Below are 6,316 nucleotides of genomic sequence, written 5' to 3' on the forward strand. Positions count from 1 at the left end.
ACATATAAAATGACATAAAAACTATACAAAACGACATCGAAAAAAGACGGCGTCAGAGATAGCTATGAAATGAAGATCGCTGTCATTTTATATGTAAAATTATATGGGGAATGTTGTCGATCGTCATTTACAAGCCAACTGGACGTCGTTTTTTTTTCGACCATACGGTATAATAATGAATCTAGCCATTCCCCTTCACACTTGCGTACGGATTCAATGAATAATGTAATTTTTAATATTTGTTCCTCCAATCATAAGAATATTCTAATTTTCCACAAAAAAATAAACAATTCTAGAAGCTTTGTGTTATTTTATTTATTTTTAAATTTTTATTAATTACTCACTGAGACTATTATTATACACCTAAATTGTGGTAAAATCTTGGCAGGTACATTTAAGTTCTATATAACAACTATACATATAGATTTTTTATCACTAGAATTTTTAATTTTTTTTTATAGTTTACAATTATTTTACATATTTGATAACAATACTTTATACATTTTTTTACATGTAAAATATATAAAAAAAGTTTATTGCAGAAATTGTATTTCTCTGATTATAATTCCCTACGCCACTGGAGAAATCCATGCTGAGTAGCATTATTTATAGTTTCAAACATTAATTATAATAAAGGATATTGAAAATACTACTTGGAATTATTAAAAATAGTTTGGTTCGGATGTGGTACAAAACATATTAAAAGCATTTTACATATTTTTACTGCTATAATGAAAAAATGTACATTTCATGACCACATAACAAAAGTTGTGTATCGATTTTTACCTGTGAAATGTAATTCCAGCCACTTTCTTCTCGCTTCGGCCTTTGCAGCCATACGCTGAACATCTCACCATACTAAACAATACAGTTTATAAATTTAAAACAAACAACAGTTTTCACAAAAACATAAAAATTCGCTTGGTGTCACCCTCGAAATCTGTCGCTCACCAGCATGGCTGATCGAATTCTCATTCCCACAAAACCGATCACAGAGAATATGCCTAGCTGTCCCTCTCTTTCCTTTGTCTGTCAAAAATAGAAGAAATCGTAATTACTTGTGTTTCCTATGAGAGCTAATCCGCAGTATTGGTGATTGGTGATTTTAAAATGTTATGGGATTGAATCGCAGTTTGCGATTTCTTGCTCATCTCTACTTATAACCTTTCTGACATATCCTCTTTAATTTTTCCTTTCTTGTGAACCTTTCCATTTCCTCTGTGACTAAACCTGACGATCCTCTCAAAAACCAAACAAAACTGTTCGTAATTGAAAACATTTTCCAAAATAACACTGGCCGGTCTTTAAATAGTAGAGGCACAGTAGAGGATTGAGCTCCCTCTCTTCGGATATTAAATGCAGTAGATTCTGAATTCTGGCGCGGTTGAAAATATTTATTTTTGCCGGAAACTGTCAAATCGTGATGGTTCGATACGAAAGTAATAAAAAATTAAGGAGTTGTCGTGACATAAAGAAGCAGATTAGATGTTATTGTTTTATTGACAGATAGACAAAATACAGACGCAAAATTAAACAGGCTATAAAATGTTATTTGATTCTAACTTTGATCTATTTTAGATAAAAGTGGTTTATAAATTTCTGTTTAATTAATACCGTCCATCATGTTTTTAATTTCTTGTAACTCTTGCTGTTTACTTTAATTGGTTCTTCCTGTAGTGGTTTCTTAAAAAATATAAACACTGAGTCTATACTAAAAAGTGTTTATATACCTAATACAATAAAATAATATTCAAACTAGATATAATATTGGAGCAATGCTATTTTTATATAATTTAATCGAATAATTTATGATTAACTGAACTGTTAAAATTGACATTCTTGAGATTGCTAATATGCACATACAATATAATACACAGTATATTTTAGTTTCTATAATACTTCTTTGAACACAATACACAATAAATTTATTTTGCCACCTATCAAAATGACTCAAATGAATAATTATGAGAGAGCTTAAACTAAAATAATTACTTAAATTGTTTCCTTTAGTGTGTATAAAAATTGACTAAATAGTTCTAAGGAATTAAAATAGTAATGACAAGTAAATTCCACAAATTATTCATACGATGTTTTCAATTTAAAATATCTGCTAACTGGTAATGCACTAGGTACCTGCTAACTATTTTGTATTATTAATTATTTATCTCTCATCTCACTAGTTCTATCCATTATACATAAAATTAGCAAAGGTTATTATACGTTCAACAACATAAATATATTGCTTATGCTTCAGATTCTCCTATGTGGCTGATTGGTAGATTCTCCTATGTATAGGTAGAAGCACCGGCTGTGTGGCCAGGTTAGTTGGGATTTTTAGAGTTTGACTTATCAGAAAATTATTTGTAGTTAATTTTGAGATAAAACAAAATTTTTGGTGCTTCTTCAAACATTTTTCTTCTAAATCTGATTTCCATTGTAAAGATCTGTATTCTTAATAAATATGAAATAACAAGATTTTATGAAAACGTAATGATTTTTCCCATTTGTACAATTGTGCCAAATGTGGCCACATTTACTACCATTTGTGGCCATATTTTGCCATTCAAAAAATATTCTCTATATTGAGTTTTGCAGGATAACTAAGCAAATAATATTATTTTATTTATTAATTTCTAAAAAAGACATAAAAAGAGTCATTTGGTAATTGTTTTTATTTCAACAAAAACATGTGAACAAGCTATTGCTATAATTCTTAAACAAATCAAGTGATAGCTAATACCCTATTTTGCTTTTATTCATGTTATACAAATGTTAAATAAAAAATTGTGGGTACATAATAATACCAATTTGAGGAAGAATAAGCAAAGTAGACCAAATTTTAGATTCACTGCTCTCATTGTTATATCACCTAGTTTGTACCAAAGCAGTCATTTTACTCTCCAAATGCCACAGATTTGAACCATTGCGCAGCTACACATTCATTATTTCAATTTGTAATATTTTCCTGGATACAACTGATTCCCATAATTTTAAAAATAATAAAATTTCCCATATTTAATCTCAGCAGTCACAAAAGTTTGGGTTGGCATTGGTTTCTTCTTTTTCATTTCTACTAAAGATTCTATTTCTTTAAATTTTATTTTAATTGTTTCTTTTGTAAAGTTCCTACTGCCAGTTTGTGTTTTTCTCCTTTCCTCTTCATTATTCAATCCACTTATCATAGGTAATGACTGACAGTAGATATAGCATCTTTTCTTTTAAAGATTAACGATTCCTTTAAGTTCATAAAACAATTATGTCTAGTCTCTTTTCCACAGTTTGGCCAAGTGGTCCTGAATCATCTTCCGAATCTCATATTTTTATTTTCATCTGCATCTGTCTTACTCTTTATTCCACTTTTAGTCTCTATATATCTATATTATTTTCATATTAGTTTCTGAAGGAAAACTTGATGACGATATATAACCAGATTGGTAACTTGACGATAATTGTATTTGGATATATATCAGGCTATATATATATATATATATATATATATATATATATATATATATATATATATATATATATATATATATATATATATATATATAATTATAATATTTAGTATCTATTATTCAGCTTTATTAGTGTTGAATAATAAATAAATAAAATGTTCCTTCATGTTATGTTGTTCGTCGTTTATATTTACATTTTAAAGTTAAATAGTATGTGGGCTACAACTAGATTTCTGATTGAACCATTTTACATAACTCATACAAGTAGAACATAATTAAAATTTAATTACGCCTTTGTAATACAGAAATAATTCCTAAATATTAATTATTTAAATATAATAAATTTAAAAAATAGTTGCCAGATGTATAATCTTTATAAAACCATGGAAAATTAAACCCCACACAGATTATTATTAATAATTTTAGTTCTAATTCTACCAAGCTATCCTTAAGAAATACAAGAAAAACAGCATTTAGTAAATGCTACTACTTTGATTTAACGGCTGACCCTTACACTAAATTTGAATATTTTCTATTGGGTATGGCGCTCGATACATTCATTTAGAAAAAATTATAGATGCAATGGTTGTCACAATGACGTAAAAGCTTTCTAATTTTAAGATTTTGAAGAAGTGGCTAAATAGGCCAATGTATTACAAATGAAAAGTGTCTACCCTATATAAATCTCTGTCTTCTAAAATGGGCACAATCAAATTGTCTTTAGACATTAAGTTAAGTACTCTAGTAACGAATTGAGTAAATCTTTAGTGTCAATTACATACGTTTAGAGTCAAATATAAGCCTGTGATGGAAATAATGTGAGAAAATTCACAAACCCTTTCTGTAAACTGATTCCCAGCTTTGCTACTGAAGATTCTTTATACTCAACCCTGCTAGAAAAATATTTATTACTATTTAACAAACACGCGGCCCCATCTAATGTAGGCTGTTCATAATCTTAATGGCCATTCTTTAGGAGTTTTATGGGCGGGTAATCTATAAGAAATATCCACTGTTCAGTTGTTGCCATCTGTGTGCAAGCTCTTGTGTGGGATGACATTCACCTTGGTAACTGACAGCTAAACGTTTAATTCCACGCAAAATTGCCTTGTAGATGTTCATACTTCCAAACACTTGTCTTGAGTTTCAAGCATTTTAGAATTAAACAACATTATTGGATCTTTCAATTAATTGTTGAATATATTGCTGCCCTGCCAAGGTGCTATCCATTTCTTCCGAAAAGGTTCATCTGGCTATCGACAGTAAAATCCTAGCTCCAGAATCCAGGTCTATTTCTCTCGCAAATCAGAGCTTATCGGCCATCTTCATCTTGACATTTAAAAACTGGTTATAATGTTAAATGTTATTATACAGGTGGTCCGAACTGTATTCCGAAACTTCGGCAGCATATTCTGCAGATAAAATAAGTAAAAAAGTTCGTATAAATGTACGTCTTAACATAATTTAGTTTCCTGAGATAGTGGGTGTAGAAATTTCATTTTATTTCGATTTTCCAAATAATTTCTGGAAGTAACGTCAATATTTGGATGAAAATTATGTCTGGGAGTTTTTGACATGAGAAATTTGATTTGATGTCAATACGACTCCTACTTGTAAAGGGCGCAACCTACATATCTTTTAATTGGGTTTGAAGTAATAACTTTTCGTCCGTACTTGTATAAAACTATTGAGTAAAAAATATACATTTACGAAGCTTTTACGTAAAAAGGTCCCCTTGGTAAAATCGCTACGAGTAATGGGACTCGAGATATTTGAATCGAAATTATCAATGCCTGTCATCATTGACATAAATTAAACATGGTTGACTAAATAACTATTAAACTGAAATCATAAATTTGAAATGTTTTGTGCCAAAAGTTTCTTAATAGAAACTGTTTTATCATCATTTTTTGAAGAAAATTTATGATTAATTTAAAAAAATAAAAGTTCCTAAATTTATCATATATCAATAACTATATATTCAACATAGTTTATTTTTTGTCAATAATGACATGTATTGGACTATTTCCACCTAAATAACTTGAGAACGGTTATACTGTAGCGATTTTACCTAAGAGACATTTTTTTACGTAAATATCACTGAAATGTATATTTTTTCACTCAGTAGTTATATACAGTCCGACGAAAAGCTCAAAACAGATCAAACATGTCGGTGGGCGCTACCTACAAATTAGGAGTCACCAATTTTCAATATTATGTTACTTGTTTCGAAAACCGAAATAAAATGAAATTTCTATACCTCCGAAACCAAGCATTTTAGGATTTAGACATTCATTTTATTCCAACTTTTACTCTTTTTATTGCAGAATATGCTGCCGAAATTACCAGAATGTGTCTGACCACACCCTGTAAATAAATCTTCATAAACAGAAATAGTCAATTAAGAAACAAAAGAATTAAAACTGATACAATTAAAATTGTTCAAAATTTATTGCGTAGAAAACTTAAAAAATATATATTTCACATATACTGCTCACAGTGTTCACTGTGGGTAGGTTTGATGAGGTAAAAAAGCCCTGTGTGGTGAGTACTCAAGAAAGGGGAACATAATAGATCTGTAAGGTCGCGGTGATTAATCCCCCTTCCACACAAGGACAAGCCCCAAGAAGCATTTTTTGTTTTATAAGTGTGTTAGGAAACTTCCCAACACCATATTATACCTACAACCTAAACGCATCTAGAATGGTTGTCGTGAGTTATTGGTAACCATTAACACTCATGTGCCCTAAACGGTCCATTTTATAACTGTTCCTATGGTAACCCTTAACACTCAAGGTGTGCAACCAAAGTCCTGAAAACTTTCTCAACACCTTTATATATCCTATCGAGTTACTGCT

At 29.8% G+C, this 6,316-nt stretch overlaps 1 pseudogene; it reads right to left on the reverse strand.

Annotated features, from left to right (window-relative positions):
- Positions 1-4,132: 4,132 nt before the first annotated feature.
- On the reverse strand, positions 4,133-5,734 carry LOC115882641 (annotated as a pseudogene).
- Positions 5,735-6,316: the final 582 nt, after the last annotated feature.

Source organism: Sitophilus oryzae, unplaced genomic scaffold, assembly GCF_002938485.1.
Source record: "Sitophilus oryzae breed Bouriz unplaced genomic scaffold, Soryzae_2.0 scaffold_1797_pilon_pilon, whole genome shotgun sequence".
Taxonomy (NCBI): Eukaryota; Metazoa; Arthropoda; class Insecta; order Coleoptera; family Curculionidae; genus Sitophilus; species Sitophilus oryzae.